Source organism: Cebus imitator, unplaced genomic scaffold (assembly GCF_001604975.1).
Source record: "Cebus imitator isolate Cc_AM_T3 unplaced genomic scaffold, Cebus_imitator-1.0 Scaffold472, whole genome shotgun sequence".
Taxonomy (NCBI): Eukaryota; Metazoa; Chordata; class Mammalia; order Primates; family Cebidae; genus Cebus; species Cebus imitator.
This window is the reverse complement of record NW_016107787.1, coordinates 1,487,376-1,509,405: the sequence shown is the minus strand read 5'-3', so window position 1 is coordinate 1,509,405 and position 22,030 is coordinate 1,487,376. Positions and strand designations below refer to the sequence as shown.

The 22,030-nt window shown below is 39.9% G+C and overlaps 1 protein-coding gene across 4 annotated transcripts in view; it reads left to right on the top strand.

The window, feature by feature from the left end:
- Positions 1-22,030, top strand: part of FRMD6 (FERM domain containing 6) — a 150,487-nt gene that overhangs the window by 62,571 nt on the left and 65,886 nt on the right. The window contains exon 1 of one of the 4 annotated variants that reach the window (XM_017512425.2): positions 2,115-2,250. The exons of 1 other annotated variant lie outside the window; for it this stretch is intronic. The gene's annotated coding sequence lies outside the window, so the exon portion shown is untranslated. Of the gene's footprint in view, positions 1-2,114; positions 2,251-22,030 lie in introns of those variants that run through there. 2 more of the 4 variants (XM_017512424.2, XM_037732778.1) reach the window with 2 other exon arrangements.

The following is a 22,030-nucleotide window of genomic DNA, read 5'->3' as shown; positions in this document are numbered from 1 at the left end:
TCTTTGTGTTATTTAATTATTTTATTTTTGCAGCAATGTTTCACAGCCTACCAATATGTTGTTCTTTATGTTAGATTTTGATTCATGAAACCTGAAAATAAATCAGATTTAGGAACTGTTTTCCAAGATATATTATTCATTTATCTAATTTATCTTTACATATGAAATGCTGGATTACCTCATTAGACATCAAATTAAGACCTTATCAACTAGTATTCAATATGTATTCATTCTGATGCATATAAAATACAAAAATGAGAAAAATGTATAATTCTCTACTTTTAAATGTCTACACTGTCCTCAACTATTGCTACCCAATTTTTAATTTTAGTATATTAAGTATAACGATTTTTTTTTTTCAGAGACAGTCTTACTCTGTCACCCAGGCTGGAGTGCCGTGGTGTAATCATAGTCCACTGTGGCCTCAACCTCCTGGGGCCAATCCATCCTCCCACCTCAGCCTCCTGAGTAGCTGGGACTACAGGAATGGGCCACCATGCCCAGCAAATTTATTTATTTTTAGTAGAGACGAGGTCTAGCTATGTTGCCCAGGCTGGTCTCGAACTCCTGGCCTCAAACGATCCTGTCACCTTAGCCTCTCAAAGTGCTGAGGAAGAACTAATTTAAAAGGCAGTCATTGAAACATACTTCTTGCTCTCTTTTCTATAATGGAGTCATGACTTTAAATCATAAGTACAGTATCCTTAGAAACTGCCCAGGATTATCAGAAATAAGTTCTGAATGTATTGTTAATTGTGAAAAGATAAAAGATGACAGTTCCTAATATTCAGTTCTAAAGGCATGGTTCCCAAAATGTAAAAGCTGTGACGAAGGCAACTATTTCAAGAGAGCTTCAGCTGTTAAATCAACACAAAACTGAATTTCTTTTGCCATGCAAACAAGAGGTACCCTTTCAACCAGTAACAGCTGGTTTCATATATTGATCTGTGGATGAAAAGATCAGGGCAGTTTTAAAGTTGACTTCTGAGAGCAACAGATTTTGGACTGTGTCCTTTCTCAGGTCCTCTGTCTCCTTGTTTCCTCATCCCATTTTCAAAGCCAGACACAACCCCCTCACTCCTTTAGCGAAGGGCTCAGTGAGGGCGTTTTTGCCGTCCGTGGCCAGGGGTCGCTCGGTCAGCAAAGTCAGCGGGAACCTAGGAGGGCAGAAGCACAGGAGGTTGGCGCCGTGCGGGGCTAGGGGCCAGGTGCTGGGTGTCTCTCCTTTCGCCTGCAGCCCCCAGCAGCAGGTCCTTGTGGGCGCAGGCTGACCGGAGAGGTGTGGCTCGCCCCCTCCCCAGACCCCGAGGTGGCAATGAAACCTCCATCTCCTGGCTTCAATCTTATTATAAAAAATCTTCCACTGGCCCTCTGCATCTTTCGCCCTCCATACCCCAAAGCCACTATCGAGAGGGGACAAAAATAATTTCTGAGGGGCCATGTCCACTAAAACCACAGCAGACAGAGGCTGTGTCTACCTGAGGAACCGGAGAGGCAGAGTTAGCGGGGGAGGCTGGGCCTCCTTGGCGGCGCCCCCTCCATCCAGCGTGAGACCCACAAGGCGCAGCGTCCCGAGTGGCGGGCGGGCAGGTGGATTCACTTAGCCTCCTCCGCGGGGAAACGCCTCCTCTCGGAGTGGCCTCCCCTCCGGCGTTCCGCATTAGTAAGACGATGCTCAGGGCAAACAGCCGCCCCCAGCCACCTCATCTCGGCTGAGGAGGGAGCGCACCCAGGGAGACTGGCGGGCGGCGGAGAGGGCCATTCTGCTAGAAGGTGGGCCGCCGCCGGCAACTGCTCGCGTCTCCGTCTCCACAGCACGGGGAAAGGCCCTGATCGCCGTGGTCCACACCACCGCGTCCAGCTGAGGCTCGCCTCGTTTTCCCGGCCCCCAGAGGGTTGGCTTACTCCGCTTTCTCCTGCCCCCAAGTGGCCGCACCCCTCCGCGGGACACTTGGTTGGGTCCAGGGTGGAGCGGGCGGGAGCTCCGAGTAGGGCCACAAGCCCGGCGCTCCGCTCCCGCGGTTCGGCTGCCTCCGCCGCCACTCGGGGCGGGCCGGGGGCGGATTCTCAGGGGCGGGGCTTCAGGGGGCGGGACTGGAGGCGTGGGCGGGGGGCGGGCGCGGACGTGGAGCGCTCCTCCGGCTGCAGGGGCCAGGGGGCTGAGTGCAGCGAGGCAGGCTGGGCGCCGGCAGGAAGAGACTGAGGGCCGACCCGAGAGCCCGACGCCTGGTGCTCAAGACTTTCTCCGAGGTACGAGCAGGAACCCGGCGTGTAGGGCTTCTCCGCTGTCCCCATCGCCCAGCCGCCGCGCCCCGGCCTCCCGCTGTGCCCCCTGCCGGCGGGGCGGCGGCGGGACGGGTTTTCGGGAGGGCTTTCTGGAAGTCGCGAGTCCCAGCGAAGGCAGTGTCCGGCTCTCCGCCTCTTTCTTCGCCTTCTTCTGGCTCCCTTAGCTTTGGGTATCGGGCACTGGCGGGAAGGTCGCTTCTCCGCGAGTCGAAGCTCGCCCACTCCGGGACGGGCGGACGAGGCCCCGGGGCAGCCGAGCCCAGCAGCGGGGGAGGCGTGGAACTCGGGGCCGTCTCGGCGGCAGGGGCGGGAGGCTAGTCCCGGCTGCGGACTGCGCGCCTGGTCCTCTGCATCGCGGAGCCCCGGGTCACAGGACTCCCTGGCGGGCCCCGGCGCCCAGTTCCGTGTTGCTCTGGCTGGGTGCCGGGATCGGCACCCGAACCCCGCGCTCCCGGGGACTGCGCCGTGCCGCTTGTCGTGCGCGCGCAGAGGCCGGACGGCCCGGCTGCTGGAAGGGACTCGAGCGCAGGGTCTGCCCGGCGTCCCAGAAAGTGCCCAGTCGGCGGAGCCGGAGATTGAGCCAGGGCAGATCGCCGCCAGACTGGGGCCTCGGTGGGATACGAGTCCGGGGCGCTGCCTTCAGAATTTGCGTGTCTGGAGGCGCTTGCGGCGTGCTGGCGGAGCCCCAGGCGAACGGGACCACCAGATTCGGCTCCGGGAGGACCAGGCGCTGTCAGGTATGGACAGCTGGGGTCCACCCGTCTAAGTGTAAAGTCTACAGGAATTACACCACCACCTCGAGTCCTGGGATAGCATAACCTAATGGTGCGGACGTTTTCTTAAAGGCATGAATAGATGGGAAACTGTCAAAATAAGCATATTTTAAAGTTGAAATGAAAGCTGGCAGATTTCAGGCCGTGAAGTTGTGTAGCTAGTGTCCAGAAATATATTAGCTTGTTTTCCCCCTTACACCCTTTTCAATTTTATTTTTTTAGCAAAATCTGTTTTGCCAGTATTTCCCTCAGGAGCTGTGCATTGCTCACAGCAGGGAAGGAAAACTTCAGCTAGGGTTCTCAGGTTGCTTCTGACTCCCAGCCTGTGCTCTCCAGCATTTCTAAGGAAAAAGTATCTCTTGCTGGGTTTTCCGAGTATGATTCCCTTCCCTTCTTCTCTGGGACCGGGCAATGTTTGTTTATTGGTTTTATAAGCATCTATTTAAATTTAGTTTTTGCACGAAATACTCCCTTTTGCCACAGGGTGTAGTTTGGGGTTTAGAAAATGCTGCTGGAGAAAGCTGCTAGTGGCTTCATTTTCCAAGAATGTAAGTCATTTCCTTTCTGTGATTTCAGGGAGTTGCTATTTCACAGCATCAAAACTTTGTGGGGAAAATTTTCCGTGATACATCTGTCATTAAAAAGGCTTGTGACTTTTGGGTTTCCTTCTTAGAGCAGTGCATGAATTTAGGTTTAGCAGTGTTAAAGGATGAGAACTTTTTTAGAATTTAGAGCATTATGAGACTATTGTAGAAATTTAACAACCAGGACCTACAAATGGCAGGATGGAGAATGGGGGAGGGGAGAAGACCAGAAGAGAGGTAGGAAAACAGATGCCTTTGCTTTGTAGTATAAAACTTAACAGCACCTAATCATTTTCTTGGGTGTGGCTTTGAGAAATAAACATTTTATGTTAAAAATGAAAAAACTTCACAATATGAGACAGATGGCATTTGAATACTTTTCCCAGTATGTTTGTAAATATATTGGATTCACATTTCATATTAAAATGGACCTTCGGTAGGATTATTAGATGAAAACGGTCCCCCAGGGGATATCTAATATCAAGTTATCTGCGGACATCTTCTCCAGAAAGCAGACTGACTGTAATATGAACTAATTTTCCCCCCTTTGAGTTGCTTGCAAGAATCTCTGAGATCTGACACTGATGGGCTACAGTAACCAGCAGCTCTTCCAGTACTCAAGACATTTTAAGGGACAGGAAATCGTTCTCTATTTTCAGTACTTCCTTTTTGGGGGCAACAAGGGTAAGCTGCTTGTTTTAGGTACATAATTTGAACTTACAGATTTAAGATGCCCCTGGCTCTACAGGAAAACGCCTGAAAACAACATGGGCCTGGGTGAAGACGCAGCTTTTGAAAGCAGAATGCCAATGTGCTAGGTAACAGTTTTTAGCTACAAATTCTTTAGAAAATTGTTAACTAGGTTAGCTGAATTGGGAGGGAGTGTCTTTTTTTTTAGTTTTTGGATTTTGTTTCCACATTTAATTAAACTTATGAAGCTTTTGGGTTTCTGAATTTATGACGTAATAGACTGCGTAGTCTTTTGTGGCAGATGCTTGAAATGAAAATTTCAAACAGAATTGTTTTTGACTGAGCTGTCAGATTCCAAGTTGAGTGTAAATGAGTCCTGTCTCACAACTAACTTTTTTGATAAAGGAATTCTTTGTAGTTGTTGACTTGGATGCTGTACATTTTGATTTCTGAAGATATGGGTTTTTTTTTTTTTTTTAAGATTTGTGTTTTTTTTTTTTTTTTTTAAACCTGCAAACAATTATTTTATTACATGAAAGCCAATACCAAGAAAAGATTAATTCAGTCCAGATGTAGAAATGTATGTGAATTTTAGATTTGGATGATCTCAACAAGTTTTCCCTTTTGTTGATGGGACTGCCTGGATCCCAGATGGCATTCACAAATTATCCCTTAGGTAGTTTTCTGAGTTGGGAACGAAATATCTTGGGCTTTCTCTAAAGTCGTTTTAATATTAAATCTTCTAAAGGGTAGAACATTTTTTTGCATTTGTGCAGAGTTGTCTTCTTTCTCTTCATTAATACAAACCTCATAAATGCCCTAGTTTGGTGGATGAAGCATATTTCATTTGTAGGTGGGAAAACAGGAGGTATTCAGTTTGTATCCTTGTGGGTAAAGTGTAGAAGCTTTGGCTTTTTTGCAATTTCAGCTTTCTTCTCTTAAAGCAAAAAAAAAAAAAAAAAAATTTAAGTGTGTTTACAATTCTCAGTAGTATCCTACTGTAACACCGTTTGTGGTTTCAGGTACAGCAGTTGGTCCTTGTGTGATGATTCTTTACCTCCTCCCCACCCCCAAAAAGAAACAACAAACACAAGTTATTAAAAAGTATATTTCTAAACGTGTACTCCCAGTACTAGAGTTACAATGGCTGTTTGTTGCACACATTAAAATGATGTTTTTAGGAAGTGTTTGTATGATTATATCATTACACATTTTGGGAGTGTGCTTATGTTGTGATTTTATGTAAAATAGTGGAGAGTTAGGAGACGGGAATGGGAAAGATTTAGCGAAGGAGTTTTATGAGTAGTGAAATTTCAGTTATAATATGTGTTCCCTAAAACCCAAACAGGAAAAATGTTATTGTTGGCCTCTGTTGTTAAACTTAGTTTAAGAAGGCTTTCTGAACTGCACATTATCCTGAGGAAGAGGCTTTGGGGGCCTTTAAAAATAAATAGAAACAAGTTAAAGGGATAATTTGAGAGGAAGGAGGAAGTAGAATACTGGACACTGAATTGGAAGGAAGACTTAAACTAAGAAGGATAAGTATTTAAAACAAGGCCAAAGTAGAGAGAACTTACTGTTTAGAAGTGTAGATTAAAGAATAAGGTCTTTTGAGCTGAAAAACAAGGATTAGAATGATTAGAATTAAGGTGCCCTATAAGGTCTGTATGCAACATGAAATAGGACTGCTGATTGATATGTATCCTGGAAAGTTTGCGTGTCTTAGTGTTGAATCACTAGTTTGGTGTTAAATAATGTGTAGGGACTGGATGCATACAACTGTATCCCATCACTCCAAAAGCCACTTCCCATTTCAAAGACTGGAAACATTTTTTGTCTAAGTGCTAATGATTCTACAAATATTTAATTAGTCCCCCAACATTTGAAGAAACTACTGGTGCCTGCCTGCCTCCCATGCTGTGGGACCAAAGCGGGCTCTACAGCAGTAATGGCTAAAGTTATTATGAAGTTTTAAAACAAGCAATCTGTGCTTCTCATTATCTTATGTAATTGAGTGGTATAATTACTGCTGATGCAAGTTTGTGTACTATCACTTTTTATATGTATCAAATGGAATGGAGCATATATACCATGCAGTATATATATCATGCAGTCTATATACCATGTTGATCAAAGATGAATTACAAAACAGTGAGAAGGAGAAAGAAATCATTGATTTGTCAGCTGATTGTATTACTTCAAGAAGAGAAAAATGTGCCAAAACAATTGATAGATGAACCAAATACAGTCCCAAGGAGAAGGCAGTGTTTTCCCAGAGCTTCCGTGGAGTTGTCAGTAGCATAGCAATTTTTTTTTTTTTTTTTTTTTTTTGAGATTTTTTGAGACGAGGTCTTACCCTGTCACCCAGGCTTGAGTGCAATGGCATAATCTTGGGCTCACTGCAACCTCTGCCTCCTGGGTTTAAACGATTCTCCTGCCTCAGCCTCCTGAGTAGGTGGGATTATAGACACCTGCCACCTCGCCCAGCTAATTTTTGTATATTTAGTAGAGACGAGGTTTCACCATGTTGGCCAGACTGGTCTCAAGCTCCTGACCTTGTGATCCACCCACCTGGGACTCCCAAAGTGCTGGGATTACGGGCGTGAGCCACTGTGCCCAGCAAGTATAGCATTTTCTTGAATGTCTTTCCCCACCTATGTGGCCTCACCTAGCAGAGTTAAATCACTACAGCATGAAACTAGGTAAAGATCTGGTCGTTATCCAGGTCATTGCGTTAATGTGCTGAGAATTGGAATAATTCTGACCAGGTATCTGTTTAGACCCTCACATTCCAAATGGATCCTCTTGGGGTGTTTTCAGATGTTTTCCAACAACATTACCTTTGTACATGTTTTATAGAACTTTGAGTAATAAGTTTTACTGGTATATGAAGACAGAGGGAAAAACAATATTTTGCATTGATTTATAGCCACAGTGTCATGTGAGGGAGGAAATCATTTTTAAAAATTAAGCAATTTCTTGGTGCACATTTTAAGAAATGTAATTAAGTGTCTCACTTAGCTTTTCAAGTTTTTGTCTCTGATTGGGTTAAATAAAATATAATTGATATTTCTCCCCACAGGGAGTAGCACTTGTGTGTACAGTTTCAGTAGATGGCTTTTTTTTTTTTTTGGTCCCTGTAGCTTTATTTCTTTGAACTTGTTATTGTTATTGAATTATTATACACGACCAGACAAATGCACAGATCAGGAGTGTACAGCACAAAATGGTCACCTCTGGGCAACCAGCATCTAAATCAAGAAACAGAACATTACCAGCCTCTCTTTACAGTCATCATCTTTGCCCCCAGGATAATGATTTTTCTGACCTCTGTTGTCATGGGTTAAATTGTTCTTGGACTGCATTTAAATACAATAAAATGTAAGTTTTCTGGTCATCTTTAGCCCAGTGTAATGTCATGTGATACATCCAAATTGATGTGGGTCGCAGTAGGTCTTTTTGTTTCTGTGAATGAATATGCCCAGTTTCTTTATCCATTTGGTTGGTGGATGGATATTTGGGTAGTTTGAGGACAGTACATGGTAGGTGACCTTTTTTTGATGGCTCTAAAAATGTTGAGCACTTTGGGGTTGAAAGCAGAGTATGGTCTTAAGAGTAAAAGAAAAAAAGTAACATCAGCAATAAGATGTGAGAGGAAAAAAGCAATCTTACGAAAACTTTAAAGGTTCAGCTCAGCCCACTGTATCTTAAAGATGCAGTTTGGAATATACCAACTAGGTATCACCACATTTCAATTGAGATGAAGGAGAGTTGGTAAGAGGAAGGAGGGTTTACATGACATCTAGCCAGCCCTGTCATTTTTAGAGATGGAGGCATTGCAGCCCCAAGAGGTTGAATGATTCCTACAGAGTCTCACAGCTAATGACAGCACCAATAGTAGAAGCTGCTCTGACCGGCAGTCTTGTCTCCTCTAGGGTCACATGGTTGCTGGAGAGAGAGGAGACAAGATCAGGGCTACCACCTGTAGCTGTGTAGGTTTTGCCATGCAAGGTGGGGTTGAAAATCAGCTTCCTACTATGTAGTCTAAGCAGTGAGTCCATCGGGAGGTTCACTGCCTGGAGGATGGGTGCCCTTTTGTGACTCGTGCAAAGGTGTCCTGTGGTTCTGTTCAGATAAACTCAGACTTGCCCAGAGAAAATGGATCTGTAGCCCAGTGAGGCAGAATTTTTCTTCATTCAGCCTGCTGTACCTCTGCCCTTTATACAGAGCTCTGTTGGGGCTTGCCTTTTCCCTTTTTTCTCTCTCTCCCTTACTTCTAGGGCTTTCTAATGAGACTTAGAAAGTCTCATTAGAGACTAAGGGGTTATGTGTCTAGTAGGAGATCTCTTGAGGTCCCTCTTGATTCAGTCTGTCTTTGATCCATAAATGATCTAGAATGGACCCTAATTTCAAAGGACTGCTTTGTCCATATTTTCAGAATGATTCATTCTTAAGAAAATGTTTCAAAAATTCATTTTTTGGACTCCTTCTGCCTTTATGTTTCCCCCCCTTTTCCCTGTTTTTGTGTTTTCCTCCCACCCCCTTTCCAGTTATCTTTTCTGAAAGATCCCTGGAAACATCCAGTCTTTATCTAGTGAGAGCAACAGTGAAATTCTGCTGCTAAAATCTGTGGCAGTCTCCAGGAAGCACTTATAAAACATCAGATTATGATTTCACTGAGAGATCTAATAGGTAAAACAAAATGCTTGCAAAGGAAAACTATTCATATATACATTTTCTTTTATGTTTCCCTAAAGAATAAAGGACAGTTTTATTATTTAAGAAAAGACTCAGAGTTTCAGCTAAGGCTCATTAAAAAGGTAAAGAGAAGGTAAAATTAGAGAATTTTATAAATGTGTGGTATTTATGTATCCTATTTGAATAAGATACTGCATTTCACAGCAAAAATTTAGCATATGTAATGTTTAAAAATAAAAAATGTGCTGACCATAGGGCCACAGCTCTGACAAGTTGCTCAGTGAAATTACTACAGAACAGAGTAATCCATTTTGAAGACAGCATAGAAGAGAGATAGTAAAGTATAATAATAGGAATGAGATCTTTGAGATCATTCCCCTGGAGCCCAAATCCAGGTTCCAGTATTCTCCCATGTATGACCTTGGGGAGGTTACTTAACTCTCTACACCTCTTTTTCTTCATCAGTAAAATGGGAGATAATTATAATAACTATCCCACAGGATTGTTCTTACTATTAAGTGAAATGGGACATGTAAAACAACTGGCATGGTTTTTAATGTATAATGAACGGTCTTAAGTGATGTTAGCTATTGCTGCTTAAGACAAAAAGAAGTGATGTATAAAAGGACTTAGTTTTATTGGAGGTTCCCAAGCCTTCATTTATAAGCATTTCATGAGAGTTTATTATACTTCATTTTTTTGATGGCATTAAGCAGGCAACAAAACCTAGTATTTCTCAGTTACAGATACTGGGCAGTCTGTGTTGCTGCAGTAGGAACAGCTGGCCTGTCCCACTGATTACTAATTGATCGAGTTATTTTTCCTAATTCTCTTCTAATTTCCAGCCATCTTAGTCCTTCGGCTTCTGCCTGCTAGATAATTGTTTCTTTCCATATGCCAAAAAAGCCAGCCTGCAGATTTTAAAATTCTCTTTATGGTGACTAATATTGTACAAAGTTCTTTTAAACTTAAAGAGTACCACTGAGTGGCCCATGTCTTTTGCTCATGTTCCCTGTATGGTTTCATGTGAGTACTTTTGAAGAAAGCCACGATTATTGATAAGAAGCAGTTCTTTATTCCCACCCCCTAACCATTGGCACAGTTTATATAATGTGGGTCAGAACCATTTGTGATTTTCTGCTATGAGGGCCAGAGTTTAAATTTTTAAGCCATTCATTCAAAGAAACTTAAGAAAAACATACTTAAGCACCTTAGAAAGATACATTTTCATCTAGCCTAATGATAAGCTCAGCTAAAAAAGGGGATCCTCTAGAAGAATCATGCTGTATCATTCTGATCTCTTCATTAAAGGGCAGGGGACCTATTCAGATAACCCTGTTTCCTGTTATGATTGTGTGTGTAAAATCTTGAGATTAGTAAATTTAACACTTTAAAAACGTTCACTAAGTCCATCAAAAGACAGATTTTATGTCTTTATGAAGTATTCAGGACTATGCTGAATACTTTGTGCAGTTTCTGCCAATGTGTTTCATGTCTGGTTGGGGAAACAAAATACATATGTGTGAAAAGATATTAGATGTTTCTAAATGAGTGTGAAATTGAGCTTTGGTTTTAGGGTCCAAAATCAAGGACAGCCAGACATAGGATCTTCCCAGCCTTCCTGGGGCCACTGGATTTATATTGGCCAGTGAAGTCAGGTTGAGATTTTTCTATCCTTTAAGCCCATAGAAAAAGGGTTTTTCTAAGGAGCAACAAAAATGTTCAAGATCTGGTAAAAAGTCTCAAATATTAAAAGAAAACTATGACATTAAAATTATTAAATATTTAAATTCATTCAACATAATCTATGCTCAGTATATGCCAGGCACTGGTCCAGGCCTAAGAGATATCAGGGAATAAAATAACGAAAAAAAACTTTGCCTTCATGGACCTTATATTCTATTAGGAGGCAATCAGCATAACAAAATAAGTGTTATACTATTTTGAAAGGCAGTAAGTCTGATGGTAAAAAGAAAAAGTAGAGCAGGCTAAGGAGGGATAGTAGGAGTGCTGGGGGAGGGAGTCAGGGACGTCGAGATTTGGAGGAGTATAGTCCAGACAGGCCTCACTGAGGAGAGGGCTTGAAGGAGGAAGAGAGCACACAGAGCTAGCGGGGGGAAAAGTGTTCCAGCAGAGGGACTAGTAAAGGCATTAGGCAGAAGTGTGCCACGTGTGTTCCAGGTACAGGGAGAAGGCCACAGTGGCGGAGCACTGAGAGCAAGGAGAGGAGTAGTAGATAAGGTCAGAGATGTTTGGAGAACACATGTTTGGCTTGCCTGGACATGACTGGACATATTCAGGACTTGACTATGAGTGAAATGAGGAGCCATCAGAGGATTTTGTGCAGAGGAGTGAGATGATTTGATCGCATTTTAATAGAATCACTGGTGGCTGTAGGAATCTGGAATTCAGGGAAGAGGTCTAGGTTGTAGATATAAATTTGGAAGTTGCCAACAGAATTTGGATGAATCACTTGGGGAATATGTGTAGTCAGAGAAAGAGGCTTATGGACCAAGCCTTGGAGCATATCAGTATTTACAGTTTGTAGCGAATAGAAAAAAAAAATCACACACATAATACAAGAAAGTGTTTTAAGGCAAAGTAATTATGCCTATTTTTCCAACATAGTGAACCCAATTAAGTATCTCCATTCCTTGAGTAACAGTGTTATCACTAGAAGATGTTAACTTTATTGACTCACACCATGGAAGAATGAACTATGAGTTGTTTTTCTTTCCATTTATTTATTTATTTATTTTGTTTTTTGAGATGAAGTCTTGCTCTGTTGCCCAGGCTGGAGTGCAGTGGTGCCATCTCAACTTACCACTACTTCTCCCTCCCAGGTTCAAGCATTCTCCTGCCTCAGCCTCCAAGTATCTGGGACTACAGATGCCATCATGCCTGGCTAATTTTTCTATTTTTAGTAGAGACAGGGTTCACTATGTTGGCCAGGCTGGTCTGGAACTCCTGACCTGGTGATCCGCCCTACTTGCCCTCCCAAAGTGCTAGGATTACAAGTGTGAACCACCATGCCCAGCTATGAGCTGTTTTTCTAATCATGATGATGGTCTTGGGCTAAACCTGGGATGCTTCATCTTTTAGAGATTGAGTTGACAAGGAGGAATCAGTAAAAGAAGATTAAGAAGGAACAAGCAGAATATAGGAAAAAAATTAGAAAAATGTCCCTCTAGTCAAGTTAAAAAAAAAAAATAACTCCAGCAGAAGAGTGGTTCAGTTAGGTCACATGTTGCTGAGATGTCAAGTAGGGTGAAAACTGACAGTTGCTTATTAGATTTAGCAACCTGGGGTGTCATTGGTGATGATGACAACAACAGTGTCACTGGAGGAGTGGGGATGAAAACCTTGTTGGAGTGGGATCAAAGAGAATAAAAAATTTATGAAAGATAACTATTACTTGTGATTCAGTTTTTTATATTACAAATATTTAATATTGGATATGAGTACATTTTAATATGCCTGATAGGATGTGCCATGGGACTTTGGAAATTGGAATGTTTGAGGCCATGTGTATCGTCAGCAGGTTTTGACAGGGAGAGGGAGCCTTTGAGCTTTTCTGTAGTTATTTTTGGTAGGGCTCTAGTATACAGATTGTAGTTTGCATATTTTGCAATAAAGAAACAGTTCTATGCAGTTTTTTAGTTCTTTATTAAATGTTTTTGGATAAGAACTGCATCTTGAAAATATTCATACTTTGTTTAAAGACTTTTTGTTTCTAGTAAAGATGTGTTCTTTAATTCAATCTATTGATCCTTGTCTTAGATTGTTTTCTGTTACTATAATGGAGTACCACACATCGGGTATTCTGTCCATAAAGAATGGAAGTTTACTATTGACATTCTTTACAGAACTAGAAAATAGCTAAAAATTCATATGGGACCAAAAAAGAGCTTGAATAGCCAAGGCAATCCTAAGTAAAAAAGAACAAAGCTGGAGGCATCATACTACACAACTCAGGCTATTGGAGCTACAGTAACCAAAACAGCATGGTACTTGTGCAAAAACAGACACATAGACCGGTGGAACAGAATGGAGAACCCAGAAATAAGGCCACACACCTGCAACTGTCTGATCTGTGACAAACCTGACAAAACAAGCAGTGGGGAAAGGATTTCCTATTGAATGGTACTGGGATAACTGGCTAGCCATATACAGATGATTGAAACTGGACCCCCTCCCATACCTTATACAAAAATTAATTCAAAGTGGATTAAAAGCTTAAATGTAAAGACCCAAACTATAAAAACCCTGGAAAACAACCTAGGCAATACCATTCTGGACATAAAAATGGGCAAACATTTAATGGTGAAGACACCAAAAGCAATTGCAACAAAAGAAAAAATTGACAAATGGGATCTAATTAAGGAAACTGTCAACAAAGTGAACAGACAACCTACAGAATGGAAGAAAATATTTGCAAACTATGGATCTGATGAAGATCTAATACCCAGCATCTATAAGGAACTTAAATTTACAAGAAAAAAAAACATTAAAATGTGGGCAAATGACATGAACAGACACTTTTAAAAAGAAGAGAGACATGCAGCAAACAATTATATGGAAAAAAGCTTGTCATCCATCATTGGAGAAAGCAAATAAAAACCTCAATGAGTTACCATCTCACACCAGTCAGAATGGCTGTTAAAAAGTTAAAACATGCTGGCAAGGTTGTGGAGGAAAAGGAATGCTTTATACACTGTTTGTGGGAGTGTAAATTAGTTCAACCATTATGGAAGACAATGTGGTGATTCCTCAGAGACCTAGAAACAGAAATACAATTCGACTTAGCAATCGCATTATTGGGTATATACCCAAAGGGATATAAATCATTCTATTATAAAGACACATGCATGCATATGTTCATTGCACCACTATTCACAATAGCAAAGACATAGAATCAAGCTAAATGGCTATCAGTAGTAGACTGGATAAAGAAAATGTGGTACATATATACCATGAAATACTATGCAGCCATAAAAAAGAATAAGATCATGTCCTTTGTAGTAACATGGATGAAGCTGGAGGCCATTATCCTCAGCAAACTAATGCGGGAACAGAAACCCAAATACTGCATGTTCTCATTTATAAGTGGAAGCTTAATGGTGAGAACACATGGACACATAGAGGGGAACAGCATACACTGAGGCTTACCAGAGGATGGAGGTCAGGAGGAGGGGGAGGATCAGGAAAAATAACTAATGAGTACTAGGCTTAATACCTGGGTGACAAAATAATCTGTACAGCAAACCCCCATGACACAAGTGTACCGGTATAACAAACCTGCATTCATACCTTTGAACTTAAAATAAAACTTAAATTTTAAAAAAAGGAAGTTCATTCAGCTTATGGTTCTGGGGGTCATGAAGTCCAAGAGCATGGCACTAGCATCTGGCCCAGGTCATCCCATGGTGGAATGCAGAAGCAAGGGCAAGACAGAGAGAGCACAAGGGACCGGCCTGGTTTTTATAACAACCTGCTCTTGTGATAACTATATTAATCCATTTGTGAGGACTTGGCCCTCATGACTCAGTCACCTTTTATTAGGCCCTATCTCCCAATGCTATTGCGTTGGGGATTAAGTTTCCAACACATGAACTTTTGGAGGACACATTCAAACCATTGCAATCCTTTTTCGTAAAAGTTGAGAGATGTGCTTTGAGTTGCCTTCTTTTTCAGTAATCATGGTAGGTTTGAGCTGACTAGGCCACACAGCATAGTTCCCCACTGGTGTGGAAGCCATCATTCACAGAGTAGAAGGCTCAGTTTAGTGAATCCCAAGAGCCAGAGCAAATTGAGTAATAGAAAAATTGCCTCTTTAAAATTTTAAATACTTTGTTGATTACTTTCATCATGAAGTGTTATTTCAAAGCATGTGATTAAGCAATTTTCATAGTTCTGTATTTTATAATTATACACCAAGAATTTTCTCTTCTGGGAACTACCTTTGAATTTTGCTAACTGTCTGTAATACTATAATCACAATGAATCAACAAGTCTCTAATACTAATTATCTTTTCTTTCTCTAAGCTTATTAAAATGCTAACACATAGGCCTTTAATGCCATAAGTATTGTTTTTGGATAGTTAAAAGCTTAGAGTGATTGGTAGAATGAAAACTTTGTTACATGTATTTTAGTGTTTGGTAATACCAAGGTATAGTATTAGTCTTTAGAAAGTTGCTAATTTAGAAAATGCTGGAAAGGGCAAAGACTTTCCTTTGCAGTGGATTAGGGCACAAGCTTTTTGAGATGTGGAACTCTGGTGATTATATGTGTGTTTCTAGTGGGTTGTGGTATATGCATATAATGCCAGCATTCTCTTAGGTACTGCTTTGCCAGCACTGTTTTATTAGCATCATTTTGAATGTTTTTTCAGCTGAAACTTGTAAGTTACTCTACAGTTAGTAAAGTTATAACTTTCTACAGTTAGTTAGAATGTAATTGGCTTGTAACAGAAATATACAAGTCCAGTGTGAAATAATTTGGCAGTGCTGAGGATTTTACATTGTAGATACTGAATTATGCAGAGGTATGAAACTGAGGAAGTTTTGAAATAAATGTTAAGTCACTTGTCAGTGACTACAGAATAAAGTCCAAATCTCTTAGTGTGGAATTCATCATGCCAGCTAACACAGAGTTGCAAGCCTGTGGCCCACCAACAAGTTTGGCTGCAGACATATTTTGGCTTTTAACACAGTGTTAAAAATATTTATTTGCCAACATTTAAAAATTGAGAAATTTTACATTAAAAAAAATGAGTGTTATACCTTCTCTTAAAAAATTTGAAGGCCTGGCAAGGTCTGTTTAGCAAAATAACAGCTTCCCCCTTTATACAGGATGTGTGTTCGCGGTCTCCCATAGTTCCTGTCAGAGATCCTATTGCCTCCAACATTGGGACCAAGCTGCTGTAAGCATTTTTCATCCTCCAGGCTTCACTTCTTTGGTCCTGCCCCTGTAGGCATGTAAGTTTGCTAACCTTGTGTTTAGATACTTATTTTTTTCTTAGAATTCTTTAAATCTAGCCAAATTGTTCTCCCCATCGTCCTGTCTAACACATACACACATAGTCTACCTCACGTTTCCACTTCTGGCTTCTCCTTCTACTGCATCCGGGCTGCATATTGCCTGTATCACATCATTGGAACAGAGCACATTTCTAGCTCCCCAGCTGTACTAGTTTCTTGAAGGCAAAGATCATTTCATTTAACACCTAGCAAATTTATTTTAGATTTTCTAGGTTAACTATTTGATATGGTTTGGCTGTGTCCCTACCCAAATCTCATCTTGAATTGTAACTCCCACAGTTCCCATGTGTCGTGGGAGAAACTTAGTGGAAGGTAATTGAATCATGGCAGCATGTCTTTCCCATTCTGTTCTCATGATAATGAATAAGTCTCAATAGATCTGGTGGTTTTAAAACAGTAGTTTCCCTGCACAAGCTCTCTTCTCTTGTCAGCTGCCATGTGAGATGTGCCTTTCACCTTCTGCCATGATTGAGGTCTCCCTAGCCACATGGAATTGTAGGTCCAATAAGCCTCTTCCTTTTTTAAATTGTGCAGTCTCAGGTATGTCTTTATCAGCAACATGAAAATGAGCTATTACACTATTGTTAGATTTAGCTTCCAGTGGATGGTAATCTATGATTATAGTGACAATTGTAGAAAAAATATAAAATAATCAAAATCTTATGTGAAATCTACCTCCTCTAATAGTGGTTTCTTCATTTACTATGTCATTTCCTTTGTAGCTTTGTAGTAACATATAACCTATTTGAGTATTAATTCACCAAACAACTCATGTATTGTCATTTCCCTAGTTCTGTTATGTAGATGGATGACGATTCCGGATGAATGGGTCATTACTATATGCCCTTTTATTATTTTAGTTATGCTTCTTCCTACTGACTAATACTCTTTTAAATGTGTTATCTTTTTTATTAATTTGGTAAATAGTATGTCTAGTATGGTACCTGCCCTTTTGAAGCTTTTACTTTTTAGCAGGAAAGGCAGATTTAAATAATGGAGTACTACATAATGATTTAATTTTAAAAAGTGTTACTAAGAAGTAAAGGTGCTGTGAGACTTAAGGGCAGTCTGGACTGGGAGATGGGCACTAAAGTGGGGATTGTACCAAGACCGAATTCTGAATTCCTTAACTTTCTCATATATATTCCATGGCAGTTTGTAAAGTAATAGGAATGTAAAAATTTAACCTTGCAAACAAATAAAAAGGTAATTTTGTAACAAAATAATAGTTAAAAAGTTTTTTCCCTCAGAACTTAACTTGGCCATCATTGCACTGGTGATAAACACAATTATAATTTATAGCTCTAGAATTTATTGTTTGGTACCTGAGTTGAACTCTGTTTAAAAAAGTAAACAAAAGACAAATGGGAAATTGGGCTAGAAATTGCAGATGTTAGCCTGGCACAGTGGCTCACACCTGTAATCCCAACACTTCTGGAGCCTGAGGCAAGTGCATTGCTGGAGCTCAGGAGTTTGAGACCAGCCTGGGCAACATGATAAAACTCTGTCTCTACAAAAAATATGAAAGTTAGCTGGGTATGGTGATGTGTGCGTGTGGTCCCAGCACTCTGGAAGTTGAGGTGGGAGGATTGCTTGAGCCCAGAAGGTCAAGGCTGCAGTGAGTTGTGATCATGCCATTGCACTCCCACCTGGGTGATAGAGCCAAGATCTTGTCTCAAAAGAAAAAAAAAAAGAAAAAAAATTCAGATATGACTAGCTTACAAAACAACTTTTATTTTATAAAACTATGATTATTTCAAAACTATTTGTAATGAGAAATTTTCTCATGGCTTTCAGAAATAGGATATAAAAAAATAAACTTAGTAATCTCCCAAGAGTTGCTAGTGGATAACACCTTTATTTTATATTGGTAAGCCCAGAACTGGAAAGTATTAATACTTTATCGGTTGCAAGAGTGAAGTAATAGGATATCATGAAAAAAACTCAGCAGTAAAATTACTGACATGTGTGACCCAAAATATAGAGTGGAATTTTTTGTGGTTGTGTATGTTTTATCACAACAATCAGAAATGTTTTATGTATTTTCTTCCAAAGAAAATAGAATTCTATACTTAAGCCATCTAAATATAGTGGTAAAGTTAATTTTTTGCATAGTTTAGTGACACACTGAAACAAAGGTCAGCTGCAGTGGTGCCATTTCTGAAATCTCTTTTGAGGAACTCATGTTACTTATAATTATAGAAGGAGATTCAGAAAAATTGACATATTTAAATATTTTAGTTCCAAGAAACCCAAGATTTTCAAATGTAATATTAAAGATATTTAAGGAAATTAAAATCAGGAACAGTTTTTAATAAATGTTGTCTCATCTAGAATTTAATATTCTAATTAAATCTTTAAAATCTTTAAAAACTCAAATACTCATTTTCTGAGCCCCCATTCATTTTAAATCTGTGAAAGAGGATGTTGAGCTAATGAATTGTAATTTACTAAATTATTTGCTTCTACAGGTGTGTAGAGAAATGTGAAGAGAAATTTTCATAAATATAAGTTGTAGAGTAAAACCTCACAGGGCAAGCTAATTGAAGTTATCTAACTTATAAAACAACATTTTCTTTAATTACTACCTTATATATTCTTGAACTAGGCTCGTGTTGCTGACGAGTAAATTTTCAGGAAATTTTTAATGAGTGTGTTATAGATACAGGGTCTAAATTAATCCATACTTTCAGTGATTTCTTCAGAGCAGCTGTCACCCTGAAAAATCCTCTATAATAGAACTGATTAGAAAAGGGAAATGAAAGTAAAGGTGCTTTGAAATCATTGCACATACATTTAAGGGTAAGATATTAAGAACAGTTGCTTGATTTACTCTTTAGAACTTTGTAATTATTATTATTACTATATTATTATTTTTGAGAGTCTTATTCCTGCACCCAGGCTGGAGTGCAGTGGCACAATTTCAGCTCACTGCAACCTCCGCCTCCTGGCGTCAAGGGATTCTCCTACCTCAGCCCCTGAGTAGCTGGGATTACAGGCATGAGCTACCATGCCTGGCTAGTTTTTATATATTTAGTGAGACAGGGTTTTGTCGTGATGGCCAGGCTAGTCTTTTTATATGTATATATGTTTTTAATTGCATTTTAGGTTCTGGGGTACATGTAAAGAACATGCAGCATTGTTGCATAGGTACACACATGGCAATGTGGTTTACTGCCTCCATCCCTATCAAGCCAGGCTAGTCTTGAATCCCTGGCCTCAAGTGATCGACCCACCTTGGCCTCCCGAAGTGGTGGGATTACAGGTGTGAGGACCGCACCCAGTCCAGAACTTTGTAATCTTTAAATTAGAATGCAGAAGGCCATGAAGCTCGAATGAAGCAATGCTGGTGTTTTTGTTGTTGTTGTTGTTTTGAGACTGAGTCTCCCTCTGTCACCCAGGCTAGAGTGCAGTGCCACAATCTCAGCTCTCTGCAACCTCTACCTCCCGGGCTCAAGTGATTCTCCTGCCTCAGCTTCCTGAGTAGTTGGGACTACAAGAGTGTACCACCATGCCCAGCTAATTTTTGCATTTTTGGCAGTAATGGGGTTTCACCATGTTGGCCAGTCTGGTCTTGAACTCCTGACCTCAAGTGATCCTCCCACTTCAGTCTCCCAAATTGCTGGGATTACAGAAGTGAGCAGCCATGCCTGGCCAAAATCAGCTTTTTAAATGATGAATTATATACAGTAATAATAAAATTAACAAATTTTAAGTGGATAGTTTGATGCGTTTGGACAAATGTATACATCATCATGTAACCGGGACTGCAGTCAAGATACAGAACATTTTTGTCGAGTCAAAAGGCTTTCTGCAGTTCCTTTTTAGTCAGTCTCCTCCCTTGCCACTCTAGATGCTTTTGTATCTGGCATGTTTCACTAACCGTGATGTATTCATCCATTTTGTTGCACATATCAGTAGTTCCTTTTTATTGTTGGGTGGTATTCAGTTGTCACAATTTGTTTATTCATTTACCTGTTAGTGGATATTTATATTGTACTAGTTTGGAGCTATTATGAATGAAGTAATTCTATGCATTCGTGTATTATATAAGTCTTGGGGGATGTATCTTTTCATTTCTCAGTTGTATGGTAAATGAATGTTTATTAAAAAACTGTCAAATTTATTTTCAAAGTGGCTGTATCATTTAACATTCCTACCAGCTGTGTGTGAGAGTTCTAGTTGCTCCAGATTCTCACTAAGATTTGGTATTGTCAGTGTTTTTAACTTTAACCATTCTAGTAGGTGTGTAGTGATATCTGACTTCAATTTTTATTTGCATTTTCCTAATGACTAATAATGTTGAGTATCATTTCAAGTGCTTATTTGCCATTTGTATATCTTTGGTGAAGTGGCCATTTAAATTTTTTGGCCGTATTTTTAAGAGTTGCCTTGTTCTTGAGTTGTGATGTTTATATAGTTTAGATTTAAGCCTTTAATTAGCTATGGGTTTTTATTTTTCCAGATATGTTTTAAAAATGTATTTTCTGTTCTGATGATTTGTCATTTTTTAATTGACTTTCAAAGGGAAGAATTAAAACGCAAAATGTTTTTAATGCCCTTAGAAACCCAGGGCAACAAACGTCTTCCTCTATAAGTTTTCTATAACTTTTGGAGTTTTAGCTTTTCAATTTGGACCTGTAATTCATTTCAAAGTAATTTCTGTATAAGGGCTGAAGTAGATTAGAATCAGATTGTGGATTTTTACCAAAAAAAAAAAAAAAAAAAAAAGTCCCTGGGATTTTTAAAAACTTTGTTTTGAAATAATTAAATTTTTATTTTTTTAGAGACAGGTCTCACTCTGTTGCCAAACCTAGAGTGCAGTGGCATGATCATGGCTCACTCTAGCCTTGACCTCCTGGGTTCAAGCAGTCCTCTGCCTCAGCCTCTCAAGTAGCTGGGACCACAGGTGTGCACCACCACACATAGCTTATTTTTTATTTTTTTTTCTGGAGACAGGGTCTCACTATGTTGCCTAGGCTGGCCTCAAGTGCTCCTTCCACCTTGGTCCCCCAGAGTACTGAGATTATAAGCATGAGCCACCGCACCTGGCCTGAAATAATTTTAAACTCACAAGAAGAGAGAGTTTCCCAATGATAATCATAACTGTAGTCTGTTTTCAAAACCAGGAAATTGACATTGGTACAATACGATTAACTAGCTTTGGATTTCTTCAGTTTTTATGTGTACTCATTTTTAATGCTGATCGAACTGTGGTTGCAGGTGCATTGAATATATAGATAAGTTATGAGAGAATTGTTACCTTAGCAGTTTTGAGTCTTCCTATTCATGTACATTTTTATATCTTCAGTTAGGTTTTTTACCTACTTTCTCTAAGAAATATTGTTTTTGATTGTATTGGTCTTACCTATACTTTGTTAAATTTATCATTAAATATTTCACATTTTTGATGCTGCTATAAATGGTGTTTTAAATTTCAGTTTCCAATCATTGGGTAATATTTAGAAATAAAACTGAGTGGTTTTCTTTGGTATATTGACCTTCTGTTTTGGACCTTCATAAACTTACTTCATAATAGATTTTTTAGACATGTCTTAGGATTTTCTACATTGATAGTCATGTCTACAAATGCGGGCAGTTTTACTTCTTCCTTTCTGTTCTGGATGCCTTTTCTTGTCTCAGTGCACTGGAGAGGAGCGCAATAGCATGTTGAATATGAATAGTGAAAGCAGACATCTTTGCCTGTTTCCAATCTTAGCCAAGAAAAGCATTCCATCTTTTACCATTCATATAATGTTAGCTATAGATTTTTCATACATATGCCTTACCAGGTGGAGGTAGTTCCCTTCTATTACTGGTTTGCTGTTGGTTTGTATGTTTTATCATGAACATATGTTAAATTTTATCAGCAGTTTTTCTGCATCTATTGAAACAATCATATAATTTCATTTTTTCATCTGTTATGGTGAGTAATGTTGATTTCTTTTTTTTTTTTTT